This window comes from Phocoena sinus, chromosome 1 (genome assembly GCF_008692025.1).
Source record: "Phocoena sinus isolate mPhoSin1 chromosome 1, mPhoSin1.pri, whole genome shotgun sequence".
Classification (NCBI taxonomy): domain Eukaryota; kingdom Metazoa; phylum Chordata; class Mammalia; order Artiodactyla; family Phocoenidae; genus Phocoena; species Phocoena sinus.
In genome coordinates this window covers 142,385,387-142,400,297 of record NC_045763.1, presented here as the reverse complement: position 1 = coordinate 142,400,297, position 14,911 = coordinate 142,385,387, and the positions used below count along the sequence as shown (strand labels likewise).

At 40.1% G+C, this 14,911-nt stretch overlaps 1 long non-coding RNA gene across 2 annotated transcripts in view; it reads right to left on the bottom strand.

Annotated features, from left to right (window-relative positions):
* Window positions 1–617: 617 nt before the first annotated feature.
* The window catches only part of LOC116759549, a 94,840-nt gene continuing 80,546 nt past the window's right edge, over window positions 618–14,911 (bottom strand). For both annotated transcript variants that reach the window (XR_004351470.1, XR_004351472.1), the window contains exons 5-7: window positions 11,468–11,601; window positions 6,465–6,533; window positions 618–1,140 (exon numbers count right to left, since the gene is read on the bottom strand). This is a non-coding gene — a long non-coding RNA (uncharacterized LOC116759549). The remainder of the gene's footprint in view (window positions 1,141–6,464; window positions 6,534–11,467; window positions 11,602–14,911) is intronic.

Below are 14,911 nucleotides of genomic sequence, written 5' to 3'. Positions count from 1 at the left end.
TGCTCCGCAGCATGTGGGATATTCCCGGACCCATGTCCCCTGCATTGGCAGGCGGATTCTTAACCACTGAACCACCAGGGAAGTCCCTAGCCTTACATTTAATACCATCTCACCTTTCAGTTTCTTCCAACATTTTCGTAATTCTTCTGCAATTTCAGCCATGAGAACTCTGAGTAATATCCAAATCATGATGATGATGATGATGACAATAACTCTTATAATGAGGACAATAAAAACAAAGTCCCCGGGCTTCCCTGGTGGCGCAGTGGTTGAGAGTCCGCCTGCCGATGCAGGGGACATGGGTTCGTGTCCCGGTCCGGGAGGATCCCACATGCCGTGGAGCGGCTGGGTCCGTGAGCCATGGCCGCTGAGCCTGCGCGTCCGGAGCCTGTGCCCCACAACGGGAGAGGCCACAACAGTGAGAGGCCCGACTACCGCAAAAAAAAAAAAAAAAAAAAAAAACCTACAAAGTCCCCAAAAGCTTGTTATGAGAGATCATGAGAGTTTGGAGAATCCTTAAATGGTATTATTGCCAACAAACCCCAAAATTCTTCAGTCTAGTCTTTGCCCACTCTTCCCTTCTCCCATGATTTCCACAAAGAAGAAATATGCACAAGGATCCAAGGGAAATGGCAAAAAAGTTACCATTTATTATTAAGTGGTCCTGTACTTAAATTCCAATGCAGAGATATCTGGTTAGCCAGATTAGAAAATGTGACCTGGTGAAAAGGATTACTTTAAGTGCCTTTCTCACCAGTTTAAGTATAAATCCATACCTCAGGGTATGGATTCAGGTTGATCACTTAGTACAAAAGATTAAAGAGATGAGAATGTTTTGTGGATGCTAAGAAGGGCAAAGAAGGAGAGTAGGATGGCTAGGATTACCTTTGGAGAAGATCCTTTGAAAGTTTCTGTGGCTCTTGCTTCAAGGAGCAAAAGGAAGAAGAGAGATTCACAATTAGGTGCAGGACCTTTCAATACACCATAACCCCATCCACAGGTAGATGTGGTCCAACATGTCTGAGACTTGGATCCAATCGGATTAATATTCCTTTGGAAGGTTAGTATTTCTTTGGAAGAAGGAATAAGAGCTCCTTCTCAACTCTGTTTCCCAAATAGTGGTTCGAAAACACTTTGAGCCTATAAATAAAGAGAAATTAAATGTCGGACTACAACATATCAAGAAGTGATAATTGCTCAAAAATGTGTGAAAAATAATAATGAAATTTTGAATTCTTGACTTTTAAGTACTCTAGAAAATTATGTTTTTAGGAACTAGCTAGAAAAGGCCTAACATTTCTGAAACTATGATCTTTCCCTGGACAAACAGCTCTGGATAATAGAAATGAATAGATTTTTAAAGATCTTGTTTATTGGTTTAGCTCTCAACTAATCAGTGAAATACAGTAATTAATCATCAATTAATATTTCTATATACACAAAGATGAAAGACTTCCTCCATGACAGCATGAAATTCAAAAGAAAGAATAGAAGTTGAATATTTTGGTGAAATCAACATATGATACCTGACAGCAGCTAAAAGACTATGAAGATAATAAACAACCAAGTGGAAAAATATCCTCCAAGGCACTTGGTCTCTTAAAATCTTCTGGCCAAACAACCACCTTAGTAGCACATAAGCAACTCTTAACTGTATCTATAATTGGCGATTTTATTCTAATCTTTTTATTTCGAACATTAGATATATTTCCAGAAGTCCTATAGACTACAAGGCATAACCTAAGATTTTCCTTGTTTAATTACAGAGAATAAGAAAAGAAAATAAGAAGAGAACCTTTCTGTCCATTTTTGAGTTGGTGCTTGTTAGGGTTGAATCATAATAGTTGGTGTTTCACAGACTTCTGGAAATATCAGTTACATTTCAATAGTTCAAACTACTTTTATATCATAAAAGGGAACTAAAATTGGCTTAGACTCCCTCATTCATTCATCCATTCAAGATATGACCCTCAAGAATACACAGTCTATGGGGCAGAGGATTGTTATGTAAGAAGGTAATTAGTGCAATGTTAATGTAGAAAGAAGGTATTATGGGAGTAGAAAAGAGGGAACAACTCACTCTGCCTGGGGGAAGGGGAAGGAGGTGTGGGAAGGATTCAAAGAGAAGATGCAAAGCTGTTTTTAAGTGTGACTAAGACAACCGGGTGGACAAGGCAGAGTATGAGGTGTGGCAGAAGTGGAGGAAAGGGCATTCTAGGTGCAGGGAAAATCTGTACACATGCATGAAAGTATGACAAGGTATGGTATGTAGGGGGAGTTGACAATCCTTTTGGCCTAGAAATCATAAGAGAAATGAAAATAAAATGCAAGGGAGAGAATGATGGGAGATGAAGCTAGAAAATTAAGCAGTAAACAGATGGTAAAAATAAGCCATAGTAAAGAGTTTGAAACTAATTCTCTGATGATTTCTGAAGGGGGAATTACTGGCAGTTTACTTGAAGAGTATATTTTTTAAATAGAGAAAGAAGACTAATAAGGAGGCCGTTATAAAGAATTCCCTGGTGGTCCAGTGGTTGGGACTCCATGCTTCCACTGCAGGGGACATGGTTTTGATCCCTGGTCCCTGGTTGGGGAACTAAGATCGTGCAAGCCACGTGGAGAGCCGTGCCTCCCCCCAACCCGCCCCCCACAAAAAAAGAGGCCATTATAAAAAATAATGTGCAACTGAACTTTGACAATGGGAACAGAGCGAAGGAAATGTCTAGGAGATAAAAGGATAGAAAAACAGATTCGATGTTGAGGATGGAGGAGAAGGAATCAATATAAGATGTATCCCTAGTATGATACTAATTAATGAATTATAGAAATACAGGGAAGACTAAATTAGTGGGGAAATCTATGAGCTCACCTTTGTGTATACTGAATTTGAGATGCTTCTGGGACAATGATGAGAAGTTGTTCCATTGTCAATTATGTAAAGGAGTCTGTGGCAAGAGAAAGCTTTTGCCAAGGGATAAAGATTTGCAAGTCATTGACAGTAAGTTGGTAGTCTAGGCTATGGGACTGGAAAAGACAACCCAGAGAGAAAGTGTAGACAGAAGAGAAGTGAATCACTCTCATTGCCACTGCATAAGAGGTGAGTCATCAGATGGGATATCAGGTCTGTCTACTGATTGTACTTTAAAAAGACTCGGGCAGGGTTGGATTGTCCCAAAAAGCAAGGAGTGATCTCTTTAGTGCCCTGCTGGTAACGGTGGAGAAGTTAAGTTTCCTGATTTTTTTTTTTTCTTTTGAACTCTTCCCATAGTTTCTATCCATTTTGATTTCATGCTTCTTCCTGGTCTACTGGTCCCTTTCGTACCTGGTCTCTCTACATAAGCCTCTTCTCCAATCCATCCTACACATTGTTTCCAGATCAGTCTTTATAATCACCACTTCACCACTTCCAATCATCATGCTCCCCCCTCCCATACACACACCTCTCGAAAATGGCCAATAAATAAATTTCAGACATTTTGCAGAAAAGGCAGTGCTTCAGAGTGAAAAGAGTCAAGCTTTGGAACTAGACCAATCTGAAATCAAACCTCAGTTCATAAAAATAGAATTATGTAGAACCATATACAACCTCCATTTTTGTAGGCTAAAAATGGTTGAATATTGGTACTGAGCAGGACCCTGTGGGGCTCCTGGGCACAAAAGCCTTTCTGTGTCCCCCATTTCCTGATTATGAGAAATAGGCTTCATTCAGCCCCCATGACCTTTCCTGAGTTCCAATGAGCAGGTTCAAACATTTGCTAATTAGGGAAGGGAGGGGATGCAGAGACAAGGGAGGAACAATCAAAAGAAACAACAGTGCAGCCTTGGGGTAGGGTCCTGGTTCCCCCACAATAGATATACATAACAGTATCTTTGAGCCATTTTGCAGATTCTGAGACCCCCACCAGGTGGGGAAAGTTAACGGTAGGATGTTTCCAAGCACTTAGAGCCCAGACTGTTGGAAACAGAAGGTTGATGATGCTGACTCCCACTTACCACCAACCAATCAGAAGAATGTCCATGAGCTGATCATGCCCTCTTTGAACCATTCTTATAAAACTTCTCACTACCGCCTCCAAGTTGGGACACACAGTTTTGAGGGCATTAGCCCGCCATGGTCCCCACTGCCTGGCAAAGCAATAAAGCCGTTCTTTTCTACTTCACCCAAAACTCTGTCTCCAAGAATTAATTCAGTGTCAGGATACAGAGGTCAGATTTGGCTTTAATATCAGCAGTTCATATGATCCAGGGCTCACTAGCAAGTCAAATTAATCTACCAGAGCTTAATCCCCATTGTCTCCTGTGTTCACAGAGCCAGTGATCTCTGTCTCAAAGGTGCATTCCCAGGTCAGTTTGCTAAATTTGGGAGGCAATGAAAGATGGCTTTAACCAGTATGATTATCAACCCCTTCTTCCTTGGGAAGAAAACTTCCTTCTCTTTAGGTTGAGGCAGAAATGTCAGGAGAGGAGGAGAGAATCTGGGGCCCCAAAAAAGTAATCTGATGGATGCATTTGTTTAAGTCTTCCTGTTCAGAGCTGAAGATGGAGAAGTTTCTGTCTTTTATTTTTCCATGGTCTATTACTAATCACCCTATCCTTTCTTCAGTCTTTTTTGAGGGGCACGTTATTTCTTTAGAAACATAAATCTTATGGACTTTGTTGAGTCATATATTATTCAGACCTGAGAACCATCCTCTTCCAAATAATTCTGCCTATTTCTTACCTCATTCCTTAATTTAGATTTCATAGATTAACTCTCAGAAATCAACTTCATTTCCAAGTTCTTGGAGACAGCTCACTATTTCTCATGTACAATTTATACTAGTGGCTTTTGAAAATTTTTAAAGCAGGAGTTCTGGAGAAAGAGAGTGAGAGAGAGAGAGAGGGAGGGGAAGATAGAAAGAGAGAACACCATGTAAAACACATAAAAGGAGTTACTCTAGTTGATTAATAGGATTGGGAGGAATAGGATTGGGGACAAAGAACCCCCTGACCTGAAGCAGGAAGGAAGGGCACAGGGCACAACCTTTAGAAGAATGACATAGCCCAAGGACACGACATAAACTGATTAGAACAAAATAGGTCCAAGATGGTGGACGAGTCGACTTCCACTAGGCTTTAAGCCTCAGTATACACTCATTGTAACACATCAGCAAGCTAAATGACACACCCACAGACACCATGACAGTTCCAAGGTCAAACGGTGGGCAGTGGCCCAATTTCTGGAAATTCCCACCCTTCCCCAAAATAGCTGGAATACTCCTCCTACTCATTAGCCTATGAAATTACCCACCCCTGTAAAAACCAACAACCCCATACCCTTATCCTGGTACCTTTCTCACCTTCTGAGATGGCCCACACTCTGTGGAGTGTGTTTCTCTCTAAATAAATCCACTTCTTACCTATCACTTTGTCTCTCACTGAATTCTTTCTGTGACGAGACGTCAAGAACATGAGCTTCACTAAGTCCTGAGATCAGGTATGTGATCTCAGTTAAAAGACTATAGGTACAAGTCCCAATCTGGGGTTTTGTTGGTTCAAGTCCCGGCTCATGGGTTCAAGTCTCAGTGGTTTCAGACCCACCTCTGTCTTGCCCGTGATGCACCCAGGGTTCCATAGAATATACCATGAACCCTGTAGTGATATCTGAAGATCTTTCAGCTTACTCTTTTGATTGAATTTCTACCAAGTGTATGTGTATGTATGTGCATGTGTATGTGTATGTGTTTATGTGTATATGTGTTCATGCATATTTTCCATAGACCCCAATCAGAAATTGGTAGACAGAATCCGTTGATAAAACAATTCTTTGTCCAATGACCCCTTAAAAAATGTTATGATACATTGAAGAGCTATTAATGATGAAAAAACTTGACAAATTTAAAGTCAAAAAACCAGAGTATTATTTACTTTAGAAGTCTGTCTATAGTTACTGTTCATTAAACTTTCCAAAACAGTGTTCTCTCCAACTCACATCCTGACTATAGCTACTGTTTACTGGTTAATGTTAAGTTGTTATGCAACTGTTCACTGATGAAGGAATCTACAAATACAGGCTTCTATAGTGGTTGTTCTTAATCTTATATGGGTTATGGGCTTTCTTGGGGAACTAGATAAAAACTATGAACAGTTCTCTACCAAAAAAAAAAAAAAGAAAACGAAACTTGCATGGCCAAAAACCTCAAAATATTTTGTATAGTTTAAGGAGATGACAAACCCTCTGAAATCCTTTATAAGGTATTAAGAAGTCCTTTCTATAGTGAGGAAAGTCCATCTATGAACTGAACAAGATTTCATGGTAAGAGGGAGAGAAAACAGCTTCTAATTGTGCCCTCAAAGATACTGAAATTAAATGCTGGTTTAAAGTTCAATTACTACATCAGCAGAATGTACTAGGTTATGCTGCATTAACAAACAACCCTCAATCTCAGTGGTTTAGTACAAAACAAGGTATATTTCTCACTCACCTGTGCGATGTAAGTTGGTACATGTCTTTGGTAATCACTGGCACTCAGAAACAGGCTGATGGGGCACCACTGTCAAGGCAATATTTTCTGATCACTAAGATAGGAAAAGCCAGTGCAGTTTATCACACTCTGACTTTCAGAGTTTCTGTGTGGAAATGACATGTAATGTATCTACTCAAATTTCATCAGCCAAAGTAAGCGATACAAAACATACAATGTAACTTTAAGAGGTAAAGAAAAGGAGAGTGAGAAGTAAAGTACTGTCTTTGTTTCAAGAGTTGGTTTTATGTGTTATTCACTATTTCTGAACTTATTTTTTTTAAGTTAATTTATTTTATTTAATTAATTAATTTTTAATTTTTGGCTGCGCTGGGTCTTCGTTGCTGTGCGCGGCATTTCTCTAGTTGCGGCAAGTGGGGGCTACTCTTCATTGCAGTGCGAGGGCTTCTCATTGTGGTGGCTTCTCTTGTTGTGGAGCACGGGCTCTAGGCGTGTGGGCTTCAGTAGTTGTGGCACTTGGGCTTCAGTAGTTGCGACAGGCTCTAGAGTGCATGCTCAGTAGTTGTGGCACACAGGATTAGTTGCTCTGCAACATATGGGATCTTCCCCGACCAGGGCTCGAACCCGTGTCCCCTGCATTGGTAGGTGGATTCTTAACCACTGTGCCACCAGGGAAGCCCTATTTCTGAACTTCTATGAACATGATCTGTCCTATTTCTTTTTTTTTTTTGCGGTACGCGGGCCTCTCACTGTTGTGGCCTCTCCCGTTGCGGAGCACAGGCTCCAGATGCGCAGGCTCAGCGGCCATGGCTCACGGGCCCAGCCGCTCCGCAGCATGGATCTTCCTGGACCGGGGCACGAATCCGTGTCCCCTGCAACGGCAGGCGGACTCTCAACCACTGCGCCACCAGGGAAGCCCTGTCCTATTTCTTTGTAATCAAAGATGTTAAGCTTTTAAAATTGATATGCTTCATAAGGATTCTCATCAGATATTGTTTATAATTATGCATGGGTTCTATCAAAGAATTCTTTAAATTCTTCTTTTGAGCTATATTCAGACTCAAACCTTCCACAATTGGAAACTTAATCCCTCAGCATTATGGAACTCCCAATATAAAAACATGCTACCATAGTTTGGGGAGAGATGCACACTCTCTGTCAATTTCTATGAAGTAAAAATTATGTAAAAATCGCTGATAATGTAAATTACTGATAATGTAAAATTTATCAGTGTTGTGGTGCCTACTTTTTACCACTCTGATGGTGTGCAGGCACAGGTAAATATTCGACTATCATCTCTTGCTGAAGCCATCCCTGGCCCTCCAATTCTCCCCATAGGACTCTGTATGCCTTTTTGCACTCAATTCCCTGGCCCATAATTGTCTACATGCCTTTCTGTTCCATTGACTGTAATCTCACTCATTCATTCAGTAAACAAATATTTAATTTTAATCTACTTTACGTTTCTGCTCTTAACACAGGGGCTAGTACAGATGGGAGTTCATAAATTATAACTGAATTAATGAATAAATGTAAGAATATTATTGTTAGAGATAGTGCTATTTTTATAGTGGCAACTACTGTTTATTGAAAGGAAAATACGTACTTTTTATACATTCTGGGTTTTGTATTAAATGTTTTACATGTATTATCTTCTTTAATCCTTATAATAAGGTGATAGACATTATTATCCTTATCAGATGACTCCATTCTCCAACTCAGCCACTCTATTTTCAACTGTATCTAACTGGTTTTCACTTCCTTCCTGAGTTTGGGAGTTTGCTATTAGCAACTTTCTACCCCTTACATCTAGGAATGTCACTCTATAATGAGTTGAATTGTGCCCCCTCCTAAACTGATAGGTTGAAATTCTAACTCCTGAGAACCTCAGAATGTGACCTTACTTGGAAATAAGGTTATTGCAGATGTAATTAGTTAAACCAGATAAAGTTACAAGAGTGTATGTAGACCCCTAATCTGACAGGTGCCCTTCTAAAAGCAGGAAATTTGGACACAGACACACAAACAGGGTGAATGCTGTGTGAAGACTGGGGAATTGGTGACAAAGGGACAGATACTGCAGAGTGAAAATTTAGGGATACTTGTGGCTTTGCTCTTGTTTTTGGCAATGCCACGCAGCTTGCAGGATCTTTCAGGGACTGAACCCAGGCCAAGGAATGCCCTAGGGATACTTGTTTTATACTGAAAAAAGCTTTGGTAGAACTTGTAACAGCTTGCACACAAACTATATGCTAACAGAGTCTACAATCCAAGTGGAAATAATTGGAAAAACTTATAATATCAGTGTGAGTCAGCTGCTTCTTGCCTGTTACCAAAGTTGTAAGAGAGTCATGAATGCATGCTAGCTCTAAGAGGTGGTTCTGGTTCTAGAGAGGTGGCACAGGAAAAAAAAAAAAAAAAAAAGCTGTAGCCCAGCCTTTCTCAAGGATCCCCATTAAGACTTCCCAGACAGGACCTCCCTGGTGGTGCAGTGGTTAAGAATCCGCCTGCCAATGCAGGGGACATGGGTTCGAGACCTGGTCCGGGAAGATCCCACATGCTGCAGAGCAACTAAGCCCATGAGCCACAACTACTGAGCCTGCGCATTAGAGCCTGCAAGCCACAAGTACTGAGCCCACATGCTGGAACTATTGAAGCCTGTGCGCCTAGGGCCTGTGCTCCACAGCAAGAGAAGCCACCGCGATGAGAAGCTCGCGCACCTCTTCAACGAAGAGCAGCCCTCACTCACCGCAACTAGAGAAAGCCTGTGCGCAGCAACAAAGACCCAACCCAGCCAAAAATAAATAAATAAAATATTAAAAAAAAAAAAAAGACTTCCCACACAGATAACTGGAACTTGCTCATGGTGAAATTTATCCCTGGCAAGAAGATTCTGGTTGCTACCTTCCTACTCAAGGCTTTTCTTCCAGACAGCTTCAATTTAGGGGTGAGTGACAGGTGTGGATAGAGCACCAAGGGCAGGAAATTAAAGACCAGAGGTTTCAATCACCCTATGCCTAGATGATAGGCTTTGCTGTGGTTACCTGGAAACACAAGAAACCTATTAAGGGAAATTAACTGCTAAAAAGAACTTACAGGCTGGCTCACAAAAGCCTGTGATTTTTTGATCTCTAAAGCAACCTCCAGTTCCCAAATCTGCACCAACAATAAGCAGGGTGAAAGATGTTTAGCCTCCTAAGGAGGGCATAATCCCACTACCCACTTTAAATACAATCACAGAAAACAGAAATCCCTTCCAGAGAGCAGAATCAGGGGTTGAAAGATAGAGTAACCAAACCTACTTTATAAACTCAAAATGGATTAAAGACACCTAAGACCTGAAACCATAAAATTCCAAGAAGAAAACGTAGGCAATACTCTTAGCAATATTTTTTGGATCTATCTCCTCAGCAAGGGAAACAAAAGCAAAACCAAACAAATGGAGCCTAACCAAACTTAAAATCTTTTGTATATCAAAGGAAACCATCAACAAAATGAAAAGGCAACCTACTGAGTAAGAGAAGACATTTGCAACTGATATGTCTGATAAGGGGTTAATATCCAAAGTATATAAATAACTCATACAATTCAATATAAAAAAAAAAAAAAAAAAACGAAAACAAAACCCAAATAACCCATTTAAAAAATAGGCAGAAGGGCTTCCCTGGTGGCACAGTGGTTGAGAGTCCGCCTGCCGATGCAGGGGACACAGGTTCGTGCCCCGGTCCGGGAAGATCCCATATGCCACGAAGCGGCTGGGCCCGTGAGCCATGGCTGCTGAGCCTGCACGTCCGGAGCCTGTGCTCCGCAACGGGAGAGGCCACAACAGTGAGGGCCCCGCGTACCGCAAAAAAATAAAATAAAATAAAATAAAATAAAATAAAATAAAAATAAAAAATAGGCAGAAGACCTGGAGAGATATTTTTCTAAGAAAACATACAGATGGCAAACAGGCACATGAAAAGATGCTCAGCATCACTAATCATCAAGGAAATTCAAATCAGAACCACAAAGAGATATCACCTCACAGCAGTCAGATGGCTATTGTCAAAAAGACAAGAACTATCATCAAAAAAACAAGAAATAATAAGTGCTGGTGAGGATGTGGAGAAAGGGGAACACTGTGCAATGTTAGTGGAAATGTAAATTGGTGCAGCCAGTATGGCAAACTGTATGGGGGTTTCTTAAAAAATTAAAAATAGAACTACCATATGATGCAGCAATTCCACTTCTGGAGTATTTATCCAAAGAACACTAATTCAAATATATATATGCACCCAATGTTCATAGAAGCATTATTTTCAACAGCCAAGATATGGAAACACCCTAAATACCAATCAACAGATGAACTGATAAAGATTTGGTATACATATACAATGGAATATTACTCAGGGTAGGGAGTTTTTATAATTTCTGCTAGTGGGATTTAAAAATTGCTAGAGATCAGTGATTTTTATGCATTTCCAGTTCTTTCACTTTCAAAATGCTTCAGTTTGTACTGAACTTATTTGGTTCCCATCCTTTCTTTGTATACTGGTTGGGGCAGACGTTTGTGGAGAAAGCATTTCTTTTAGTTTACAGGTCATTGGATCATAAGACATACATCCCATCCTAATTGAAGGACATACATCACGCAGAGATATTGGACATCACCCAGCAATCTTGGACTTGAAGCGAATGCCCTACAGATAATATGCAGGGACTGTCTCCCTGTCATAGGGGTGAATGTTCTATGTATGAAAAATTGGTACACTCAGATTTTTGGGTCACCAAAGTGGTTTTGGCAGAGGTTGTTAGTTGTGCCCTCGATATCTGTTTTCCATTTTATCTGTAGTAATAAAAGTTTCAGGTAGGAAACTTCTATTAGGCTGCTGAGCTTAAGATTCTCTCATAGCTTCCTTTGTAGCTAGGCGTGACCACGTAACTAGGTTCTGTCTAAGGGATGTGAGCAGAATTAATGCGTGTCACTGTTATTCATGGGTTTAGAAACAGAGTATACTCACCCTTCTCCTCCATTTCCTGCTGGTCAAATGTGAAACAGTCACCTTGGAACTGCAGCCACACCTGAGGAAACTGCGTCCTTGGGTGAACTTCATGTGCAAGCTGCACTCTTTGCCAGGAACCACCTGTTAAAGAACTTCAGATGAGAGAGAAATTGTTACCTGAAAACTGGATTCCCCTCCTGGTTGTTGTTGAGCTGAAAGACACAACCTACTCAAAAAGCTGGAGAAAGGAGGATTTATTACTTGCAGCAAGTAAGGAGAACACCAGGGATCTTTCCCAAAGAAGCATCTATCTCCCCAAACAGCAAAATCAGGGACGTTTTAAGCTAAGGGTACATGCATCTTCATGAAGGGTCCTGAGCAGAGGAAAATTCAGCCTAGAATTGAGACAAAGGTCAACAGAGTCCATGCTTTAGTTGACTGAAGTCACGAGGGTCAGAAGAGGTCAACATCATCATCCCTTAGGTTCCGCTTGATCTGGTGGTTGAGCACTCAAGGGGGCTTAAATTCTGCAAAACAGCTCAAGAAAGTGCTTCAGGTTAATCTTTGCCACTGAGACAGAACTGGGAGTCTTTACAAGTGGTTGTTATCTTTGCTATTGTTACTTCTCTTGCGTAATAACAGTCCTTTGTTTCTGCATTCTTTTGTTCCCTTAAGATTATTAATTACTGAGACCTGTTCAAGGGCAAGCTAATTATGGTCAGGCTTAGATCACAAAATTGCTTAAGCCGAAAATGGCTTCTTTTATGTCAAGAAAACCATGCCTGTTTCTCTTCCTCAAGGGCGGGCCCAGGGGTGGGGGTACCCTATCTGCTTACAAAATGAATTGAACCTGATTAAGTCACTGTTACCTTAGCCTTTGTTACAGAATTAGAAGCAATCTTTTATCACCCAGTGCCTTCTCCTAGTAATTCCTCTTCCCACTACTCTGTTCCATTCTACTCACAGATCCTGCTAACGTTTTTAAAATTTCCCTTCCTTCCATACTGGTTTAGATGTGACTCCCTTCCACCAATGCCCACTACCACCTAAGGTTTTATTCTGTTACTCCTCTTGTGTAATTCCATATAATAATATTCAATTCACTGTATCAATTTTTTTTTTTTTTTTTTTTTTTGCTTTCTTAGCTATCTTCCTCACTACAGTATAACTCCTTGAGGCAGTAGGGACTATCTCTTGTTTATCATGGGTTACTAGTGATTACTGCCAGGGATGTAATAAGCACTGAATACATAGATGTTAAAAGGAAGAAAAAGCCCATTTTTGGACCTAATCTACATTTCTCAGATGGCTTTCCTTAGACACTGCTTCACTCGTAACATGTTTCTACTGCATTGACCTGAAGCATTGCAGTATAACAGGATTAGAAGGTATATAGGGTGTATTAGGTAAGTCTATAGCTGAACCTTAGTTTTGTATGCAGGCCATGATAATCACTTGTTTTTCAAAAAAGAAACAACTCAATGAATGCAGAGATAAGAACATGGTGTTTAGGAAAAAGCCTAAGGACCTTCAGAAGACCTGGGGGTGCATCTCAGTGCTATCACCTACTAGTCTTGGGTAAATCATCAATGATTATAGTAACATCATTACCTGATAGAAACCAGTGATCTCTCTTACACAGGTCACAGAGTTAGGAAAACTGTTTAGCACTTTGCTTTTGTTTCATGCTCTCTTTATTTTTTGAACATATTTGCTTTAGAAATAATATGATAAAAAATCTGAAGGGAAAAACGGACTACTAAATTATTAAATTGCATTATGAGCACATTCATTTATTCCCCTTAGATTGATGGGGGGAAAAACCTGTTTCCACTCTCAGCTTTATTCTCAGTTATATTTTACACTGAATTTAGGCTCTTCAATCACTATATTAAAACTAATAGAAAGTACTTTGAGGTCTATATATTTTCTTGCTGGCTTCTATAAAAATGTTGTTTAAACAAATAACCTGTTTTGTATTAGAAAAAGAAGTTTGTTTGGCAAGTAAAATCATAATGAAGAGAAAACTCCAAGTCTTTCTAGGAGAAAAAATTAAATAAATGGTTTGAAAGAAAAGCTAATATGTTCGTTAAGAGTCACATTGCATCAAAGTGAAAAATTCCTGTTTCCGCAAACAACTATAGTGAATATATAGAAAATGCAAATTAGGCAGAAGTTTTTATTAATTTTGATCCAAAACTGTGCAAAATACACAAGATGAGTCTTAATTTGTTGAAATTTGTTCATTATTTTGAAAGTAAAAACTGCCATCAAATGGATTTTCCTGATTAAACCAGTTACCTGATTCATTGTATCAGTGTTTGTTTTGGTATCATGTAGATAAGGAATTTCAGGAAAGGATTTAAAATCTGAAAGAGTCATTACGGTCTACTCAGAAAAATTCCCGGCTTGTTTGAGTATAAATTTAGGACCAGAGGTAGAAGGGCCCTGGCATCTCCTGGGGGAACACATGAACAGTTCTGGCTTCTGTTAATGAAAGCACAAATGAAGTAGGTTGTATAAACATGCTGAGTAACTGAAAGTGGGGTTGCCCTAAACTAGAAATAGCATACCAGTTTTACTGAATATCCCAAAAAGGACAGACAACATTAAATGCCTCTAATTAGCAAGGGTTAATATTACAATTAGAAAAAAAGTTATTTTATTCTGAGAGGTACCACTCAAACAAGGCATCTATAAAGTGATTCCAAAATGATTTTATAAGCAGTGGCAGAAGGGTATATTGAAAATGCACAACCCAGATTGGGACTTGAACCCACTGTCTTTTGAGATCACACACCTGGTCTCAGGACTTAATGAAGTTCAGGTTCTTTATGTCTCATCGCAGAAAGAATCAGTGAGAAAAAAAAGTGATAGGTAAGAAGTGGATTTATTCAGAGAGATACACATTCCAGAGACAGAATGTGGTCCATCTCAAAAGGCAAGAATGGCTTTAGGAGAAACACATCCACAGAGTGTGGGTCATCTCAGAGGGCAAGAGGCCCTGAAATATGGTGCGGTTAGTTTTTATGGGCTGGGTAATTTCATAGGCTAATGAGTGGGAGGATTATTCCAACTATTTTGGAGAGGGGTCAGAGATTTCTGGGAATTGGGCCACTGATCACTTTTTGGCCTTTATGGTTGGCCTTGGAACTGTGATGGTGCTGGTGGGTGTTTCATTTAGCATGCTAATGCATTACATTGAGCGTATAATGAGGCTCAAGGTCTACTGGAAGTCAGATCTTCTGCTGTCTTGGATCTAGTTGGTTCTAACCAGTTTTTGTTGTGTCCTCAATGGCTATGTCATTCTTTTAAAGGTTGTGCCCTGCCCCCTTCCCTCCTGTTTCAATATGAGTTCACAATCAGAAAAATTATTGAAAATAACTGCAGCCAAGTTCAGAGACCTGGAATCACAGCTCTGGGAAGTAGTAGGTATGACTATTGTTCACTGGCCTAGACTAG